The 21,202-nt window shown below is 39.6% G+C and overlaps 1 long non-coding RNA gene across 8 annotated transcripts in view; it reads left to right on the top strand.

Moving 5' to 3' along the window:
* Window positions 1-20,283, top strand: part of LOC131193894 (uncharacterized) — a 30,854-nt gene extending 10,571 nt beyond the window's left edge. For 5 of the 8 annotated variants that reach the window (XR_009154047.1, XR_009154051.1, XR_009154052.1 and 2 more), the window contains 4 exons: window positions 1,468-1,567; window positions 3,136-3,215; window positions 5,286-5,508; window positions 5,621-7,477. This is a non-coding gene — a long non-coding RNA (uncharacterized LOC131193894). Of the gene's footprint in view, window positions 1-10; window positions 150-1,467; window positions 1,568-3,135; window positions 3,216-5,285; window positions 5,509-5,620; window positions 7,478-20,157 lie in introns of those variants that run through there. The other 3 variants (XR_009154049.1, XR_009154048.1, XR_009154053.1) reach the window with 3 other exon arrangements.
* Window positions 20,284-21,202: the final 919 nt, after the last annotated feature.

The following is a 21,202-nucleotide window of genomic DNA, read 5'->3' as shown; positions in this document are numbered from 1 at the left end:
GTGAGTTTGACACCCATGATCTACATTAACTTCTTCCAACCTGTTGCCCAGGTGTTGTGAACTCACATCATTTCTGGTCTAGAATGATGGGAAATATACCTCAAGATAACTCCGATTCAGGGAATCTGATGTTTGTTCCTGCGTGATGAGTAAGATTTTTTTTAAAAAAATTAGAAATTTCATTTTTGTGACTCATTGTTATATTGTGACATGTACTTTGCTTTTGAACCAGCACTATTACTTGCTTCCAGTTAAGGATCTGTTGGATTACATAGGTAAAGGTAAAGGTTCCCCCCGCACATATGTGCTAGTTGTTCCCGACTCTAGGGGGCGGTGCTCATCTTTGTTTCAAAGCCGAAGAGCCAGCTCTGTCCGAAGACAGCTCTGTGGTCATGTGGCTGGCATGACTAAACACCAAAGGCGCTTGGAATGCTGTTACGTTCCCACCAAAGGTGGTCCCTATTTTTTCTACTTGCATTTTTTACGTGCTTTCGAACTGCTAGGTTGGCAGAAGCTGGGACAAGTAACGGGAGCTCATCCCATTACACGGCAGCACTAGGAATTTGAACCGCTGAACTGCTGACCTTGCGATCGACAAGCTCAGCGTCTTAGCCCCCGAGCCCCCGCGTCCCTACAGATACTTTATATTGCTCATTCCGCCCGCGGGCCATGAGTTTGACAGCCCTGGTCTAGTTGAAGTCTCTCTTTATAGGCCAAGGGATACAACACTATATTTTCTCCTTTCTAAAACTTTTTTTTTATGTGAGAGAAGGTCTCTAAAATAGCTGCAAATTTTTTCACAACTGCAGCTGGTAGAAATTTGAAAAAAAAACACCTTTTTTTTTTAGCATTGAGATACATACCGTTCAGATACCCTGGGAAGAGCTATATTTATCTGAACAGAGTCTCACCAATCCTGAGAGATTAAATCAGACTGAAATCTAGAAAAGATTAGGGAAACTCTCCTGACTTATTTCAGGGCCCAAGTAATTATTTTTGAGGAACATAAAAAACTGTCTTTTGCCAAGGCAGTTATTTTATTTTTTTGTTACAATTTACTAGTTGTCTTCCAACAGCAGTTTCCATTGTGATGTTAACAAGCAATTCATTATACATAGGCAAACATGAGAAATTAAAGCTATCAAACCATCAGAATTAAAACAAAGATGAGGCTGATTAAAAGCTGTTCTAGCATAGATGAAGAAAATTAAATGTTCAAAGGCTGGGTGGTATTTGTCTAACATGAAGACGACACTAGAATAGCCACCAATCTTGCCTTGTACCCCCACGATTTCCTTGCCATCTTCTAATAAATTATTAACTGGATTCAAGTCTGCTAAGCTGTTGTTTTTAGAGAGCATCCGAAATAATTTAAATTCTGTCATATGCTTTATCTATATTTGAAATAATATATAGCCCTGTTGAATTAATTGTCATTTTATAAATTATTTCATTACCTATTTACAGATAATTTTCACAGAATCATAGAATGGAAGAAATGGAAAGAACATTGGAAATTATCTACTCCAATCTCCTGGCATTTTTTCTTCTTGCTGCTTAAAATACGGTCATTATCCTTTTTCAACTTTGTGGAAGACTTTGGAGATTTTATAAGGGAAATGACTTGATGGATAAAATAAATGGCATTTACTTTCATTATACAATCATTCTTTATAATTTAATATTGAACAAGATTCAGTGTTTGTCAGTATTTTGAACAGACCCATGAATAATGGATGCCTTTTGAAACTTGTCGGGAAAACATATCTGTGTCTGCCCTGAATTTCATTTGTAATCCTTGCTGGAAGCCAAGAGTTTCCTCTGAAATATTTAATTTTATTTTAAAGATAAAAGTTCCTCTAGGGAAAGTGCTCATCTCCATTTCTTAGCTGAGTGAGCCAGCGTTGTCGGAAGATGCTTCCATGGTTATATGGCCGGCATGATTATACACCAAGGTGTACACGGGGTGCTGTTACATACCCACCAAAGCAGTACCTATTTATCTACTTGCACTTACATACTTTTGAACTGTGAAACTTGGGTCTTGAACTGCCGACTCTTTCTGTTGACAAGCCCAGCATCTTAACCTCCATGCCACCACCACTACACTAACTTCAGTTTAGTTTCATTTATTTTAAGGAAGGGATTATTTAGGGATCAAAAATTGAGGTGTGCATATTTCTGGGGACTGATGGCCACAAATTGGTAAGATTATATTAGAATAGTGCTTCAGACTGATTTGAGGGGTGTGTTTAAGGAAATGTGTTTCCTGTAATATGGCTATTTTAGGGCTTATACTACTAATTCTGAGGGGTATCCTACCTGATACTTTAGCCGTCGTAGTAGGAAGAGCTACAAGAATTACAAAAAAATTGAGAAGTTACAAGTTTCCCACAAGTACCTCTCTCTTTCAGAGGTGGGGAAAATGGTTAGCAACAGGCTAAACCATGTCAGTCATTAAATCTGAAGTGAAATAACTTGTTGAAGCGAATGGTAGACTTCTTTTCAAGAGCTGGGGTCAAAGGGGGCAGGATTCAAACAAGGGACACTATAATCTTTAACACCAGATGTAGCCATTCAAATGGTACAGACCTATTTCTACACGACTTTTTAGGCATTGTCAGATGACATTGATTTGCATAACAATGACACACATTAATATAATATTGTGCAATTGCTATGAGAGCTCGTAGTGTAGAAAAAATTACTATTATTTAAATTAGGAATGCATAACATTCTGTTGAGTCTTAGTTAGGTATTTTGTACAGGTTTAGAATTGGTACCAGATCCAAATGTTCTCATCCTCTAGAAATGGCTTTAATCTGCTCACTTGATGGGTAAATCCTGAAAGCTGTTTAAGACAGTTACATGCAAATGACCAAGCAACATTTGTGGAAATTAATCAGATTCACTTTCTACAGTGGTAACATGAAGTTAATTCTGTTCATCTTTTTACATTGATTTCTTTCCAGAAAAAAAGAATGAATAAAACACAGACAATATAAAATCTATGCATCATACCTTTGAAACCCTTGCTAAATTGAGGCTTTTCTTCATTGAGAAAATGAAGAAGTTTATCAACCTTCACCATACAGTTTACGGGTGAAAACTGATGTGACCTTTCTTTTTCTTTAGGTGACAAAAACCTCCACATAATCAATTAACATAGCCATTTTCCTGTGATGCAAGTTTTAAGAACATAAAAGCCCTACAGGGTGAGACCTTCCCTAAAATGTATTTATCATTAATTTATTGCCATTTCCCCCTATCTCTTCACATTTTCAGTCAATTTCTGGCTCCAAAAGTAGCTTCTTGTTTCCTGCTTTTTTCTTTGCTATCTGAACTTAGTTTTGAATATTCCTCTTGTTTCAAATAATATGTGTAAGAGATCTTTTGTTGATGATAGTGTTGCTCAGTATTAATATACAGTAGTTAAATAAGAAAGACGAGATTTAGCACATTCCAGTTGTGAAGGAAAAATATGTGGCAAAACCTTCCATATGTATGCTTTCTTTTTGATCCCCAGAGCCAGCAAGGCCTAGAGATAGAAATGATGGGACCTTTAGTCTAAAACAAGTAGAACCACAATTTTGGAGAAATTCTGGATGATTACACCAAAGAAAAGGCATTTAAATATGTTCCTTCCTTTGTGGTCTTAATTATTTATTAATTCATTTGCTCATTCAACTTAAATGGTTGCCCATCTCAAACCAGTTGCTCTAGGCATCTAACAGTAAAAATGTTAAAATATTAAACCCATTGTCACTAATTACACAGCTGCATTCTAAGCTCACAAACAGCAATATGACTCACTTCTAGAAGACTAAATGATTATAGTTGATTTTCATCAACTGCTGTTGTGAGCAGTTATGTAGTGAATAGAAGAAGCCTATTTTACACTATTGTGGTAATGTTATATAGTATTTGCAAAGCTTGAGTGAGTGAGCCCCCTTCCTAGTAAACCATAAATGGGCAATACAAGCTGTTCTAAAAGGGTTCCTGGTGACTCTTTATCTACCTACGTAGATCAGCCACTAGAGGACACTATGTGCTAGCTGCATGGACAGTAGTCAAACACATTGTTATATTTTATCCACATGCTGTATTTTTTGAAGTTCTCTAATATGGCACAGCTCAGAACTGAATCTTGACTCCAATACCTTTTTAGACAAATATGTCAGGATCTTATTCCAATTTCTTTCTCAGATTGAGTGGGGATTGCTATTATATAAAGCTTTTGACTATCAGTTCCAGGAGCACACTAAGAATCAGAATATTTTTGTGCTGCTTTTAGTTGTCTTTTTTTTCCTGAATTCACTTTCCTTTTAGAGTCACGTTTATTGAAAAGACAATTCAAATGAGGAAATCAGAAAATGTGTTGATTCAAACTTTTTTTCTGTACTGGCTTATTGCATTATTGGTTTATGATCCACTTTTTGAGGGAGGGTCTCTTCAGGGTGCCGTAGGTCAGACAATGTCGACTGGTGACTCCCAGAGGGAGGGCCTTCTCTGTGGGGGCTCCTGCCCTCTGGAACGAGCTGCCTCCAGGGTTATGTCGACTCCCTGACCTCCGGACATTTCGACGCGAGCTCAAGACATTTTTGTTCCATTGCGCAGGGCTTGCCTAATAGTTTTAATGGGGGCTTTTATTTGAGTTTTATTAGAGTTTTAATTATTAGCTAAATTGAATCAATTTTTTAATGATGTTTTAATTTTTGTATTCTTATAATATAATAATATAATATAATATAATATAATATAATATAATATAATATAATATAATATAATATAATATAATATAATATAATATAATATAATATAATATAATATAATATAATATACATAACAACAGAGTTGGAAGGGACCTTGGAGGCCTTCTAGTCCAACCCCCTGCCCAGGCAGGAAACCCTACACCATCTCAGTCCGATGGTTATCCAACATTTTCTTAAAAATTTCCAGTGTTGAAGCATTCACAACTTCTGCAGGCAAGTCATTCCACTTATTAATTGTTCTAACTGTCAGGAAATTTCTCCTTAGTTCTAAGTTGCTTCTTTCCTTGATCAGTTTCCACCCATTGCTTCTTGTTCTACCCTCAGGTACTTTGGAGAACAGCCCGACTCCCTCTTCTTTGTGGCAACCCCTGAGATATTGGAACACTGCTATCATGTCTCCCCAGTCCTTCTTTTCATTAAACTAGACATACCGAGTTCCTGCAACCGTTCTTCATAGGTTTTAGCCTCCAGTCCCCTAATCATCTTTGTTGCTCTTCTCTGTACCCTTTCTAGAGTCTAAACATCTTTTTTACATCGTGGCGACCAAAACTGGATGCAATATTTCAAGGGTGGCCTTACCAAGGCATTATAAAGTGGCACTAACACTTCACGTGATCTTGATTCTATCCCTCTGTTTATGCAGCCCAGAATTGTGTTGGCATTTTTGGCAGCTGCTGCACACTGTTGGCTCATATCTAAATGGTTATCCATTAGGACTCCAAGATCCCTCTCACAGGTACTACTATTGAGCAAGGTACCACATATTCGGTACCTGTGCATTTTTATTTATTTTTTTTGCCTAAATGTAGAACCTTACTTTTTTTCACTGTTGAATTTCATTTTGTTAGATAGCGCCCAATGTTCAAGTCTGTCAAGATCTTTCTGTATCTTGAGCCTATCTTCTGGAGTGTTGGCTATTCCTGCCAGCTTGGTGTCGTCTGCAAATTTGATGAGTTCCCCATCTATCCCCTCGTCCAAGTCATTGAAGAAGGATTGGTGAAGGAGAAGAAGGATTGCTGTAAAAAGGAAAAGATGAAATGGAAGAAAGACAATCCCGAACATATTTGAATATATTAGGTTAAAAAATTGAAACAGTTAAACAAGAATGAAAAGAGAATGAATATTAATAAAAATGGAGAAATTAGAACTTGAGGGCGAAAGAAGATGTGACTTATGGAAATGAGCAAGGAAATATTAGGATATGGATATCAGAGGGAATTTTTACTTCGTTTTTACTTTGCTGTAAACCGCCCTGAGTCCTTCGGGAGAAGGGCGGTATAGAAATCAAAATAATAAAATAATAAAATAAAATTTCCATCTTGGTGAAGAATTTTGAAATCAATTAAGTGTGAGAATGCCATTGAAGCTATGAAAATACATTATTTTGCAATTTGAAACACACACACACACACAAAGCAGAGCAAAATTTAAGTAAAAGGTTGATTGCAAGATTTTCTCATGACTAGCTTCATCATAGCTGAGTTACCCAATTAGCTCAGTATTTTTATAACTTCATGTGATACTATGAATCATCAGCATACAGTATAGGCTACTTTGACACAGCCTATACTAAATTTGAGAGCCAAGGCATGGAAGGGATTGTAGAGGACGTTTTACCAAACTCCCTGGCCAGTGAAAGAATCCAGTACAGGTAATCATTACTTAATAACCACAATTGAGACCGGCAATTCTATTGCTAAGTGATGTAGACATCAAATAAAACATCACGCAACCATGCCAGAATCATGAGTGACTTACCATTGAGTCATTAAGCAAATCACCCACAGTTGTTAAATGAAACATCAGATGACTATAACTTAACATTTTACTGCTGGCTTCTCCATTGAATTGCTTGTCAGAAACCAACTGTGAAGCTTGCAGATGGGGGTCATGTGGTGTTGTGGTAATTGTAAGTTCAAAGAGAAATCATAAAAGTCACTTTTTCTCAGCTCTTGTGACTTTGAACAGTTGTTAAACTGGGTAGTTGTTAACTGAGGATTTATTGTACTATAAGTTGGGTGGCTCTTCAAACTGCCATCTTCCAAAGCAGTGTTGCATTGCTAAATAGTACTTACCATAGGAATATTTTCTTGATATCAGGAGATGTTTGCTCCATGGAATTAAAACCTCTTGTTTCTGACCTTAAGGTCATGACCCCAGTATTCTCGAGGCTCAATATAATTGACGCTAATCTTTCCTCATAAGTTTTTCAAACCAGGTTCCTGGCCATCTTTGACAGGACACTCTCCAATTTGTAAGTATGAATGACCTTCCTAAAATGACCTTCCTTACAATTGGATGTAATATTCCAGGTGCTAAATGATAATAATAGATAGGAATGATGTTGTTCAATGTTCGTGCAAACATTGCCCAAAAATGATTCTGGATATTTGCTACCATCTTTACTAATGACATATCAACCAACCATATCATTAATTATGTAATGGATAGTTTGTTTCACAGAATCAATTGTATAAATGCTGCTTTACTGTCACTTTGCTTCTTTGCAAGCTTATGCTATTTCATATATTGTATATATTGTAATCATTGGTTTGGCTTAGTTAGGTAGCATTCTTCTCCTTCTGAGTTTGTTTATTAACCACTATAATCCTTGTAAATGTGGGTCAATTGTAAATACTGTAAAATAAATAATATTTGGTTTATACAAAATAGGAAACATTACAAACAAATATATGAAACAAAACACCTGAATATACTTTTTAGCTAAGATGCTGCCCCATGACACATGGGGAAATGGTTGGTTAATTGGGAAGCCCCCAATTAAATTTCACCAGGTGGATGGGACATTAATTGGGGCGGCCCCAGCCACCCAGATTACAGAACTGATTTTTCTGAGAGAAAACCCGGATCTCTCAGATTCAGATTTTCCCAGATGTGCCAGTTTACCTATCCTAGTAAAAAAAACTTTGAAAGGTGAGTGCTTCGGAGTTTTTACTTGGTGAGAGGTTTTTCTGGAATGCTGACATTAATCCGACACTCTTTTAAAACATAGCGGCACTCCAAAAGGGGGCCATCAGAGGTGCTGGGCCTCAGCATCCACCGAAAACCTTGGGTAGCACGAAGCCTCAGTGAAGATGGAAGAGAAAGAAGAGATCACAGATGGGGCAGTGGGGGCAGATACTCAAGGATTTATTGACACCGGGTTCTTTCCTGAAGAAGTGGTGCGTGCCATTGAGGCTGCAGAGAAGGCCTGAAAGCTAGGTGCTCAGCCGAAGGAGTCGGATTCCTGGAAAAGTTGCCAGTCTGATCCAACTCCTGAAAAGGGGACCAGAGGAGAGACCGCCAGGATTCTAATTTATTCTAAGTACTTCTTCAATAAGAGGGAAAGAAACTGGATGAATTGCTCCATACAGAGTGAAGGAGGGTATACTGTGACCATCCAGCTATAATCATATTGCAACTCCTAACCAATGGGAAGACCATTTTGTCAGGGGAATTTTGGGAATGATGCAGATGTAATCGCCGTATTGCAGTGAAGGCATCTGGCTGTAAGCTTTTCAAAGTTTTAAACTAAGGCATTTCCTGTTCCTGTCTGCGCTTGGGTGTCTGCAGGAAGATGACAAGAGGGGGGGCAAGCAATGAAATATGCATCATAACGTCATGATGCAAACTCTTGCATTTATGTCCTTTTGGATAACATTGCAACACAACTAGAAAAAGATGATGCATATGTTACCATTTTCATTTCATTGTGACTATGGACTAATTTTTAGGTGCCCATAGTTTTGAGAGATTAAAAACAAAGCCTAGGAATCACAGACTCATACTCATGTACTCAAAGTAGGTGTAAATTGTTTGTTCACCTTCTTCAAAGGAATGAGAGTGCTAAATGCCCAGTCTCCTATTGCAAAAGCATAACATAACATAACATAACATAACATAACATAACATAACATAACATAGTTGGAAGGGACCTTGGAGATCTTCTAGTTCAATCCTCTGCCTAGGCAGGAAACACATTTCAGACAAATGGCTATCCAACATTTTCTTAAAAATTTCCACTGTTGGAGCATTCACAACTTCTGCAGGCAAGTTGTTCCACTTATTGATTGTTCCAACTGTTAGGAAATTTCTCCTTAGTTCTAAGTTGCTTCTCTCCTTGATTAGTTTCCACCCATTGCTTCTTGTCCTGCCTTCAGGTGCTTTGCAGAATAGCTTGACTCTCTCTTCTTTGTGGCAGCCCCTGAGATATTGGAACACTGCTATCATGTCTCCCCCAGTCCTTCTTTTCATTAAACTAGATATACCCAGTTCCTGCAACCGTTCTTCATATATTTTAGTCTCCAGTCCCCTAATCATCTTTGTTGCTCTTCTCTTCTCTTCTCTTTCTAGAGTCTCAATATCTTTTTTATATTGTGGCGAGTTAATATTAAATATTTGAAGAATCAATATTACAAATATATAAGATAATTTTTAAAGTAAGTAAAGAGGAAATGGCCTTCTGGAACAATTTCCTGTGCATCCAAGTGGTTAGGGCCAAGCACATTCCTATTGTTCCTAGGATAGTACTGTGGTACTCAGGGCTGGAAAGGACTTCCAAAGGTACTAGACCTATTTTATACAGAGACTGACACATGGGGGGAAAATTTAGGTTTATAATCTTTATGTTCACTTTTTGAATTCAAAGATCATTTCATTTGTACATTCACAAACTATTCCTCATGGCTAGACAAACAGCATCAAGAGTAGGACATTGCAGAAGGACCTGTTCTTCCAAGACTATTGCACCGAAAATTATTCTTGTTATGGACATTTATACTATTACAAAATATAAATAATGTATAGATTGCATTCATCATTCATGCCATGTATATAACATTCATATATTTATTTTAATATGTTGTATGCCATCCTTGAAAACCTCTGAGTGGTTTATGATGCCTTCAAATTAAACTTGAAACCTTAGTTACTGTCAGACCTGCCCCAGTCCAATCCCGTAGGAAAGAAAGACCCTCAACTCCATTTGGTTGAATTGATAGGTTCTTTTACTAAAAGCTGTTGGTTGCAGTAGACTCAGACTAGAACTAAATTTCCCGTGCTCAAAAGATACAGAAAGTTTCTGCACATCCCAGCCCTTTCCCATGACCAATCCATCTTCGGCCAATAAGAGTCTGCCTAAGTGTTTTGAGAATCCTGAGATGTTTAGGGTAATCCACATTATTTCTCAGGATGTGTGGTCTTGAGTGCTGGCACAACTGGTTCCAAGCTTCCCTGCTCTTTGTCAAACTGTCATTTCCCCCCTCCCAATTTCCCATCCTGTAGAAAGGCAGGTTGATTCCCCATTTGCCCTCCCTCCAATATCCACTTTCTAGCCTTCGATGGCAGGATGCCAGCAAGGCACTAAGCTGAACATTCTGCTTACCTTGACAGAGACGTTAGTCTTGTAGAGAAAAGGGAAGGGAGGGAGAAACACACAGAAAAGCCATACTTAGTTGCACAGTCATTAAGGTTTCTCTGGGTACTGTTCGTGGAATTTCTTAAGTAGCCTGGAAGTTTTTATATGTTTGGCCCCAACCCATTCAGTCTCTGAGGGAGGTCCATCCTTCCATGCTACTAAATACTGGATTTTCCCTCAATGTGTGTGATAGTCCAAAGTGTCTTTAACTTCAAAATGCTGCTTCTCCTGAATTATGATGGGATCAGGAGGAGGATGTAGTTTTGGGTGTAGGGACGATGTGATTAGCATTTGGTTATTTCATAGATCAGATAAATATCATGGAAAGTAAGTGAAAACTAATAAACCACACAAACAACATGAGATTGAGCAGAAATCCATAGCACTACCTTTTGGAGAAATTCATTTGGATGGTGTTTTCCCATAAATAATTTGGATAATTTTTCCTGAAGGATGACATAGCTGGTAACATTATAAGTCACCAAGATATTCAGAAGGATCAATAAGTTTGTCTCTCTTTCAGTGAAGTTCATCCAGAAAATGGTCATAGCAGTTTTGGTGCCAAATCAAATCTTACATTCTGGATGAAACAGATCTATAAGCTCCATTTCACCCAAGAGAACTTCCAAATGCTTCACTCTGTTTTATGTACAGTAGAATTTATCAGCCTTGGTAACTTACAGAATTCTCAACATGGCCATGCTGGCTGAGAAATTCTAGGAGCTGACATTGCCACATTTAGAAGCTATCAAATTTGGGAAATATCTTTAAAACTTTGAGCCAGCAGTTTCTAAACTAAAATATTGTCATACTGGGCTGGGGCTGTTGGGAATTGTAATTAACATACTCAGAACCATTGCCCATTTTCATTACGTTATATGGACAGCATTAATAGGCAACAATACCCATTTCTTCCCCAGAAATTTTCAAGCGACCCTGTCTTCACATTGTTGGCGACTCTGTATAGAAAACATTTATTTTGTGTGGATCTTGGCAAGGAAAAAAGTGTAAAAAAAATTAGGAACAGATCACTGGGGAATCATTTTGCAGGCGGCTGACCGTCTCTTAGGAAATTGGCACTCTTTTGAACCATTCCTTGATTGTGATGCAATTCTAGGCTAAAATAAGTTTTTTTCCTCTAAAGACATCACAAAAGTTTGGATTTTGAAGGAAAGTGAAAATACTTGCCCCCTTTCCTTTTTTCTAACACATAGGTGTGCACAGATTTATCCAGGAGAAAGGTTTTGGGTTTTTTTAAATCCATTTTTGTCCTGCCTTTTCTTGAATAACTTAGAAGTACTTTAATTTCATGGAATACTTCCCCCAAGCCTAGTACCCTTTCCACAATACTTGCTACATAAGAAGTTTGGGCAGGGGCATGGAGCTTCTCAGCGCCTCTGAAGGTCATGATGTAATATTACCACACAATGAGATAGGAGAAATAAATCAGTTGGATTTAGGGTTCTGTGTAATGGCATTGGAGCCAAAAATCTTTGCAGATGCCTCAGCCTTCCTATTTACCTCAATCATTCTGCACAGGTATTGCATATGTGGTACCTTGCTCAATAATAATAACTGTGAGGGATCTTGGAGTCCTAGTGGACAACCATTTAGATGCATTGCAGCAGCTGCCAAAAAAGCCAACACCATTCTGGGCTGCATAAGAGGGATAGAATCAAGATCATGTGAAGTGTTAATACCATTTTATAATGCCTTGGTAAAGCCACACCTGGAATATTGCATTCAGTTTTGGTCACCACGATGTAAAAAAGATGTTGAGACTCTAGAAAGTGCAGAGAAGAGCAACAAAGATAATTAGGGGACTGGAGGCTAAAACATATGAAGAACGGTCGCAGGAACTGGGTATGTTTAGTTTAATGAAAAGAAGGACTAGGGGAGACATGGTAGCGGTGTTCCAATATGTCAGGGGTTGCGATAAAGAAGAGGGAGTCAAACTATTCTCCAAAGCACCTGAGGGTAGAACAAGAAGCAATGGGTGGAAACTAATCAAGGAGAGAAGCAACTTAGAACTAAGGAGAACTTTCCTGACAGTTAGAACAATTAATCAGTGGAACAACTTGCTTGCAGAAGTTGTGAATGCTCCAACAGTGGAAATTTTTAAGAAGATGTTGGATAACCATTTGTCTGAAGTGGTGTAGGGTTCCCTGCCTGGGCAGGGGGTTGGACTAGAAGACCTCCAAGATCCCTTCCAACGCTGTAAAATTAATTAATTCCACTGCCTCTTTCTACAAGACAATGTTCTGTTTCTATTATGTTTTTATAATAATTTGTTTTTAAATTCAAAAACAGCTATCCATTACACCGTTGGACTAGTAGGATATTGCAAAATGTCTGAGAGTTTACTTTAGATTTTAAAAGTCCAACAAATTACCACAGCACCGGCCTTTTTTCTCATACTTTTTTGAATGACTATACAACATTACACAGTCACATGAGTGTTCCAGAAAATAATAAAGAAGTGACGAAACTTCAAAGGGTCCTTGGTGCCCTCTGAGTTTGGTTGTTTTCTTGCAGATGTTTCATTACCCAAATTAGGTAACATCATCAGTGCCCTTTCTTTGGAAAAAAGTGTAGTAGTGTTATAAGCTTCATCAAAACCTTTAAGAGTTAAAACAAAACATAAATGGATCCCTCAGCAGCAATGTATATTTGTTATAAAAGAGGTAGGTTAAGAGGTACCTGGATAGAAAGCAAAAGACCACAAGTCCCAGCTTAGCCATGAAAGCTGGGTCACTTTGGGCCAGACAATCTCAGGCCATCTCAACTCATAGGATGGTTGTTGTGGGGAAAATAGAAGGAGGAAGCTATGTTGGATATGTTTACTTCCTTGAGTTATTTGTAAAAATAATAAGGGTGGGTTATAAATAAATGCTTTCTTCATCCTTCTCTAATCTGGTGAGTTTTTTCCCAGATTTTTAAAACCCTTACAAAAATATTATTTCTAAGTCTTTTGCAAATTTGTCTGAAGGAAGGATAAATACTATTCAGCCTTTATTTATGTTTATCCCACCACAGATCTTTTTTTGGTCAATGTTATCCAGAAATCTTCTTCCAGAGGGATTGTGGGGATTTTAAAAATAATGTTATGCTACGTCGTCCCTCCATAGGACTTGCAATGTATGTTTCCCAGGCTCCAGGAACTTGTCACAGTAGAACACTACAGACAAAGCTAATAATCACAAAATGTTACCACCTAGGTCAGTTCTTCATTAGTAATTTATAGAGTCTTCTAAAGTCATCCAACCTTTGTGCCAAAATAACAGGTTTTATATCCTTTCAGTGATGGCTGGGTACAGCTAAATGCCATAAGTCACTATTTTGGAAATGACCCCAATGTCTATATACAAATCAATCCAGGAGCTGTCAGTTTTTATAACTGCTAATAACCTTTGTGGTGTTTGGCCGTGTAAATACTCCGTGTAGGAATTAAAAGTACCCAAAATTGTTGTTTTATTCTGTTAGTAGGTTTGGATAAGTATAACAAGTGCACTATGTTCTGCTGAAATTATGTCTTTGTTGAGGTCAAGTCAACATACATAAGGATGAAAATGTGTTCTTTGAACAAGAAGCAAAGGGGAAAAAAAGAATATGAAGCAGTGGGAGAAATATCTCCCATATTTTGGTTTTTCATCTGCCAAATTGCAGTCCGTGTAATTACTCACTCCATCTGGGAAAGGTTTACCAAAGTCATCAATATTTGATCATGTTGTTTTAATTATTTGAAAGATTAATTAAAAATTGGTCCTAGGATCCCCGGAACCACAATTTTCAGGGCTGCCAAAAAAGTTGCAAAATCATTCTCCTTTTGATTCAGATTTCTTAAATGTCACTGATTACAATAACACTGTTGTTAAATATTGGCTGAATTTGATCACAAATGAAGGCAAAAATTATTTGTTCCAGGATAACATTGTAGGATCAATCTGAGTCAGTCACCAAAATTTTATTCTTCCAAGCTTTTGGGCTTATGCTGGAGCCCATCATCAGGGAACTTCTCTCTCTTCAGAATATGTGTATTGGGCTGTTCTACTCCTTCTATTTACATGGTGCCTGGTTGTGTGTAGTTTTTGTTAATTAGGGTGTTGATGGCTGGCTTCTTTCCTTATGCTGCTGCACCTCAAGTACCTGATAAGCTGGTGGTAAATCAGCATTCCCTTTGACTGATAAGGGGCCCATTTCCCAGGTTTCAATAATTTCTCTAGCTATTTTTGTCCCTTCTTGGCCAACAATTGTAGTAGCTGCAAAATTAAATGCATGTCTGTTCATTGCAGTGTGAGGCTACCAATGAGTTCAAGTCTCCTCGTCCCACCAGATTGTAAGAACACAAGCACCAGCTTGGAAGAATAAACTTTTGGTCCCGGTGACTGACTCAGATTAGATTCTGAATTTGTTCACCTTGTAAAGCAATATTTCCTCTTCACTTCCATGACTAGTCTGTCTACTTTTGTCCAAAAAAGGAGTTCTGGGGATCTTGGACATGAGGTTTTAGTATAATGTTGCAAGAAAGGGAAGATATATTTCTTGGTTTGCAATTGAGTATGACCCATACTGACATAACCACAGTTATGAAAAAAGCACCTGCCCTTTGAGAGTTTATGGACAAATGCAAGATGCAGTTCAATTTTCATATTTGTATTTGCCCTGTTTCCTCTCAGGTTTTCTTAAATAAACACATCAAGAAATGACCAAGGCAGGAAACACTTAATTTTCTGTTCTAAATTTGCTGCAGATGAAGATGTTTGTAGTATTTAAAAAGAACCAGGAAAGAGTCATAGCCAGTTCCTGCTTTTTTCCATCTTCTATTCCCTCCATCTTTTTTGCTCCTCTTTATGCTGCTTGAAGTATGCAAAACAAACCTCAGCACATAAAACAAGCACAAATGGCTCTGCATCAGATTTCATATTTGAAAGCAGTGTGTTCTGCTCCAGTAGTGGTGCTTAATGGTCATTGTATTCCATGTTTAATAAATATTTGACTCTAACGCAGTTCATATACTGCTCCAACAGCCAAATATATGGTTATTTTTCTGATCCAGATTGTAGAAACCCTGCATGCATCATTCAGATATTGGAAGACCTAATTATGTGTTATAATAGAGGTATCTAACCGCACCCCCTTTTTATGGAATGTTGGCTAATATACAGGATGGTGAACCAAAATAAAGACCAACAGAGGTTACTATATCCTCAGTAACATTTGTAGGTATTGCATAATAATTTTAAATATTATAATGGGTAATAGGCCACTGGGTACCCTATTTTGAGTTCCTGGAGTAAGCATGAGATACAAACCTATAACCAACCAAATGCCTGATAACAGAATATATAGGACTAGGCATGAGCACCTAGTTGACTTCAAAAAGCAAAGCAGACTCGGATTTCGTGAGTACTTGGATGGGGGATCACCCACAAATCTGAAAATTAGACTAAAAAGTTGAAAAATGTTCCAGAAGAAGGCAATGGAAAACTATATTAGGCTATATTAAACTGTTTTAAGTATTGGGGAAGTTTTAAATCAGTTTGTATGCCATGATCTAAATATTTTTATAATATAATTATAGTATATAATACAATACTATACAGTACAATACAATACAACATAATAACAGAGTTGAAAGAGAACTTAGAGATCTTCTAGTCCAACCCCCTGCTTAGGCAGGAAACCCTACACCACTTCAGACAAATGGTTATCCAACATCTTAAAAACTTGGAGCATTCACAACTTCTGCAGACAAGTTGTTCCACTGATTAATTGTTATAACTGTCAGGAAATTTCTCCTTAGTTCTAAGTTGCTTCTCTCCTTGATTAGTTTCCACCCATTGCTTCTTGACCTACCCTTAGATGCTTTGGAGAATAGCTTCGCTCCCTCTTGTTTGTGGCAGCCCCTGAGATATTGGAACATTGCTATCACGTCTCCCCTAGTCCTTCTTTTCATTAAATTAGACATACCCAGTTCCTGCAACCTTTTTTCATATGTTTTCGCCTTCAGTCCCCTAATCATCTTTGTTGCTCTTCTCTGCACTCTTTCTAGAGTCTTAACATCTTTTTTATATCATGGGGACCAAAACTGAATGCAGTATTCCAAGTGTGGCCTTACCACTTTTTTTTAATTGTGGTCTCAAGCCTCCCTCTCATGTCATGGTTTCTATTGGGGACCTCCTGATGCTGTCTGCAAAAACATTAGACAGCAGGGCTATATTCATGTGTCTTTCCACATGCAATTTTGTCCTTGTCTGCTGCCATCACAGTCACTCCATTTAAACAACAACAGTTTTAGATAAATAGGATGGCTGCTGGATGAACGCAAGCCAGTCTCCCACAAAATTGGTGATTTCCTCCCACAATCTGACATCCTTGCTCAGAAAATACGTAGACATCTGTTTTCCATAGTAGCCATGTCTGCCTGATGTTAAATTTTCTTGCTATTTCATATTATGGAAATCCAGACAGTGGAAACTTCAGCTGCTGCCCATTCCACTGAGGAAATTCCTCAGATTCCACAGCTTTCCCAGAGCCTTATTTCAACTGTTTCACATTGTGCTCTTCCTATCTGGAAAGTAACTCTACTGAGAAACAAGATAAAAATTGGACCAAAAAATTAGTGAATCATAAAAGTCATGGGGGAAGAGACAAATTGACTAAAGGGCTTAGATGAAAATTCAAGTTCTTTTATCTTACTATAGCTGGGGGTGGGGGAATGACAGAAGTAAAGGATATATTGGTCTGATTTGTTTTAAACAAAGCATGTTTTGATTGCTTTCCCAGGCTTTCTTTATTAGTGAGTATGTTGGCATACAGAATATGAAGAACAGAAACTAAATCAGCTGAGCTACAAAAAGGCATTATATGGAATGAAAATCTGCACCAAGGAACACCCATGTAGGACTTCCTTACTAAGCTTTTTCCTAACGGTACTATTGAGTTATAATCAGTGGTGGGATTGAAATAATTTAACAACCGGTTCTCTGCCCTAATGAGCTGAGTGGGTGTGGCCAGGGGATGTGACAGACAACACTTGGCCTTCTGTACCCCCCAGGAGCAAAAATGGGCCACGGGGGGGGGCTGCCCATCTGCCCCCCATTTTGGACCTAGTAGGCCTCCCTACAGCCTCCTGGGAGCAAAAACGGGCCACAACCCCCTGCGCCCCATCTGGAGCCTAGTAGGCCTTCCTGCTCTTACTTGGGAGCCAAAACAGGATATGGGGGATTTCTGGAAGTGACAGGGAGGGGAGCGTTGGGCCAGCCAGCAATCTAACAACCAATTCAGCCGAAGTGGTGCAAACCAGTTCAAACCCACCATTGGTTATAATGCTACCTATCTTCTCTTGAATTGGCAGAAAATTATATCAGCATAAAAAATTATTGTCCCAATTGCTTCAGTTCCTAGAGCCTGACCTTTTTCTGATGCATATATAACCATGCCATAAATACACCCTGGCAAAAAAAAATTCTGCCACATTCTCATGATTGAAGTGGTTTCAGTTTGACCTTAGCTGAATCAGGATGAAAGTAGTGCTTTCGTTCTTTCTAACACCACCCTAGAGCAATCTCATGATGAACAGAATCTGTTAGTCTTTTTCATCTCGTAACTTGGAAGGAAGTCAAACACTACAGTAACTGGATGTGTGTTTGTGTGTATATGTATTCCTCATGACTCAGTTAATATGCTATGTTTTCACTAATCCTTGAACCAACAGAAAAATATGGCTGTATAATGTGTGCTGCTTGCTGCTGATCCCTATTCTGCCACAGTAATGAGGCTGGCGAATGGCACTGTCCTTATTTACTTACTGCTGGCCAAAGTTAGGAAAAGCATTGGTAAGGATGGATGCACTACCCCCATCCCTCTCCTGCCAGAGATCACCTAAAAGTATGATCAATGCCGTTTCTGTCCCAAATCCAGGCCTGAATCCTGACTGGTAGGGGTCGAGATAATCTGTTTCATCCAGAAACTTCTGGAACTGCCACACAACCACCTTCTCAACCATCTTCCCCAAAAAAGGAAGATTGGAGACAGGTCATACTTCATCCAACAGGGTGGAATCCAGCTATGGCTTCTTAAGAAGAGGGTGGACCACAGCCTCCTTAAAGTGCTGGGGTACTACCCCCTCCTGTAGGGAAGTGTTAATCACTGGCAGAGTTCACCCGCCTGTCACCGCCTGGGAAACCTTCACAAGCCAGGAGGGACATGGGTCTAAAACACAGGTGCTTGCATGCATATTCCCTAGGATCATGTCCACTTCCTTGGGAGCAACAGGGTCAAACTGTTCCCAGATAACAGGGCAAGAACCTGTCCTCAGAGGCTTCCACCGGACCAGCAACCACATCAACATCTAACTGGGAGCGAAGTTGAGCGATTTTGTCTTCCAGAAAATCAACAAATTCCTCAGCACGCCCCTTCAGGTGGACCTTAATCTCCTCCTTCCCCAGGAGGAGGAGGCTTACCTTAAAGAGGGTCGCTGGGTGATTATCTGCAGATACAATTAGTGTGGAGAAGTATTTACACTTTGCTGCATGAATCGCCATGAGGTAAGAGCAGTGCTTACCCATGTTCGATCAAGTTCATCCTTTGTCTTCCGCCAGCAGCACTGCGTTTCATCCCTCTCAGTTCCTCTGTATACCACAGGGCACAGAGAGGTCTATGGGTGAGGAGTGGTCCATGGGTGCTGTCCTACCCAGAACTTCAGTCAACTTCCTATTCCAAATAGTGACTAAGAGTTTGGCTGGACAGCACAGTAGATCTGCATTTATAACCCCTAGCTCCTGGAATCTATCCGGGTCCATTAGTTGATGGGGGTGGACCAATCTAATAGGTCCTGCCTCCCTGCAGGGAGATACGGCTCTTGAGAAACTCATTGCTACCAGACTGTGATCCCACATGACAAGGGGACCAAGGACAGGTCCACCAATTCCAGGTTACATAGGCACTGCTCCGACAAGAACACCAAATCTGGTGTGTGACCAAATATATAGCTATGTAAAGCCATTCTGATCAGGTGCCGAATAGATTTTCACCAGTACCAAGTGTTTCCATGCACTGGGATGATAGGAAACATCACCATTATCAGAGAATACAGTAATGTGTATGAATATGAGAAACATGAAACATCATCTCAGTATTGTTTCAAGAGCAGAGAGACTGCCATCTGCTCACCATAAAAGCAATTTGTTTTAACATTGAAGCCAAACACCTTTTACAAATTACTCTGCATTCCCTACATTCTCAGCCTCTTTACACTGCTCAGATAGATCACGGCTGGAGCCAGAGCAATTATGTTTCCCAATGATTCCCACTGACTTTGAATCCATCCGGCTCCTCCCATCCCCCTATTCCTCCAAATACAGGATGTTTTTTGGCCTTACATAGCTTTTAGGCGACATCGTTGCTTTCATAACCAGACCAGACCAAAAGTTTATTTTTCTCAGCTGAATCACACATATATAATACAAGCACATTCACGCTCTCTCTCTTACAGTTGCAGCTGCGTTTTTATTGATTTTATTGGCTCAAGAGGATAAAAAAATTAAGCCCCTTGGTTTACAGGATATAAATTGTGGAAAATGGCAGCACTTGGCTAACTTGATCTCTCTGAAGTCAGAACACAAAAGATGTCAAAGACTGTCTTGAAAGTCCTATTAAAAGGCTCTGAGAGGCAGGTGATGGGAAAGTCAGTGCCTGAGATCTAGAGCAGAAGAAAGCAGCCATTTCTAGTTGGAAGAACATTTTGACGTTAAGGGTTCATTCACAAAAGGATAGCCATGAAAGCCTTGCATACACAAAATGGCTGTCAGTTGGAAAATGCCCATTTATTAGGGTAGAAACTAGAAAGTCCTCTGCTGGCTTGCAAAGCACAAGCCTACAGCCTGCTGTAGGCTGACTTCCTATGTAAAATAAGAAAGAGATCTCAAAATACATAACACACACTTTTTTTCTTCTTTTTTACTTTAGTCAAATCAGATGTGAAATTCCAGAAGAGTGAAGAATTCATCCCACAGGATATTTTTGAAATGAAGGAGAGCATATCAAAAACATGTTTTTTGCTCCAACTTAACAAAATGATTATGAGATCAAGTTGTTCTTATTAAAGAATTTGGATTTATTATCTGAGAAAGGGATTTTAAAAAATACAAGGATAGAGACAAGATCCAAGTCCAAACTTTGAAATAAGGATAAAATGAGAGACATTTGGGTGGGAAGTGCCAAAAAATTCAGTATGACTGAGTGGTCAAAACCCCACCCCAGGGGTGAAATGCTACTGGATCGGACCGGATCGGGTGAGTAGGTAACGGAGATTGGATCTGGTTCGCTGATCCGGTAGTAATCGCTGGCTGGCCACGCCCCTGAACCAGTCCATGGCCCTCAGTCCAGCCTTTGCAAGCTGGACACCAGGAAGGCAGCTCGCCGCCTGCTCGCCCTTCGGTCAGGGGCCGGGGCCCATTCCCCGAGGCCCCAGAGCCACCGCCTGCCCCAACCGGGTCAGGGAATCCACCATTCCCTGACTCCGGCCTTTTCCCGGAGCTGCTGCCCACTCGCTGTCCACTCGCCGCCCGTTTGCCCTTCCCCTATGGTCAGGGCCCAGGGATGCCTCATTCCCCTGAGACCCCGGAGCCACCACCTGCTTGCCGCCTGCCTCAACTGGGTCAGGGAATGCACCATTCCCCGACACCAGTCTTGCCCCAGAGCTGCCGCCCACTCTTCCTTCGCCACGCAGCGTATACTTACTTTCCTCCAGCGGCTGGCTGCCAGGAAAGGCAAGTGTCCAAAAGTTACTGGAGTCCCTCTTCTTGAATATGCCGCCGCCATTGCTGCTTGTTCCATGCACCTGCTGCGCAAGCGCACACCCTTTATTTCATTTATTTATCAGCAGCAGGTTGGATGTGCGCTTGCGCAGCCGGCGCATAGAACAAGGCGGCATATTCAAGGAAAGCAACTCCGGTAACTGACTGGGTGGACATGGCTGTGAGGGACATTGAGTTGGCCATGCCCACTTAGT

This window comes from Ahaetulla prasina, chromosome 3 (assembly GCF_028640845.1).
Source record: "Ahaetulla prasina isolate Xishuangbanna chromosome 3, ASM2864084v1, whole genome shotgun sequence".
Lineage (NCBI taxonomy): Eukaryota > Metazoa > Chordata > Lepidosauria > Squamata > Colubridae > Ahaetulla > Ahaetulla prasina.
This window is presented reverse-complemented; position numbering and strand designations above follow the sequence as displayed.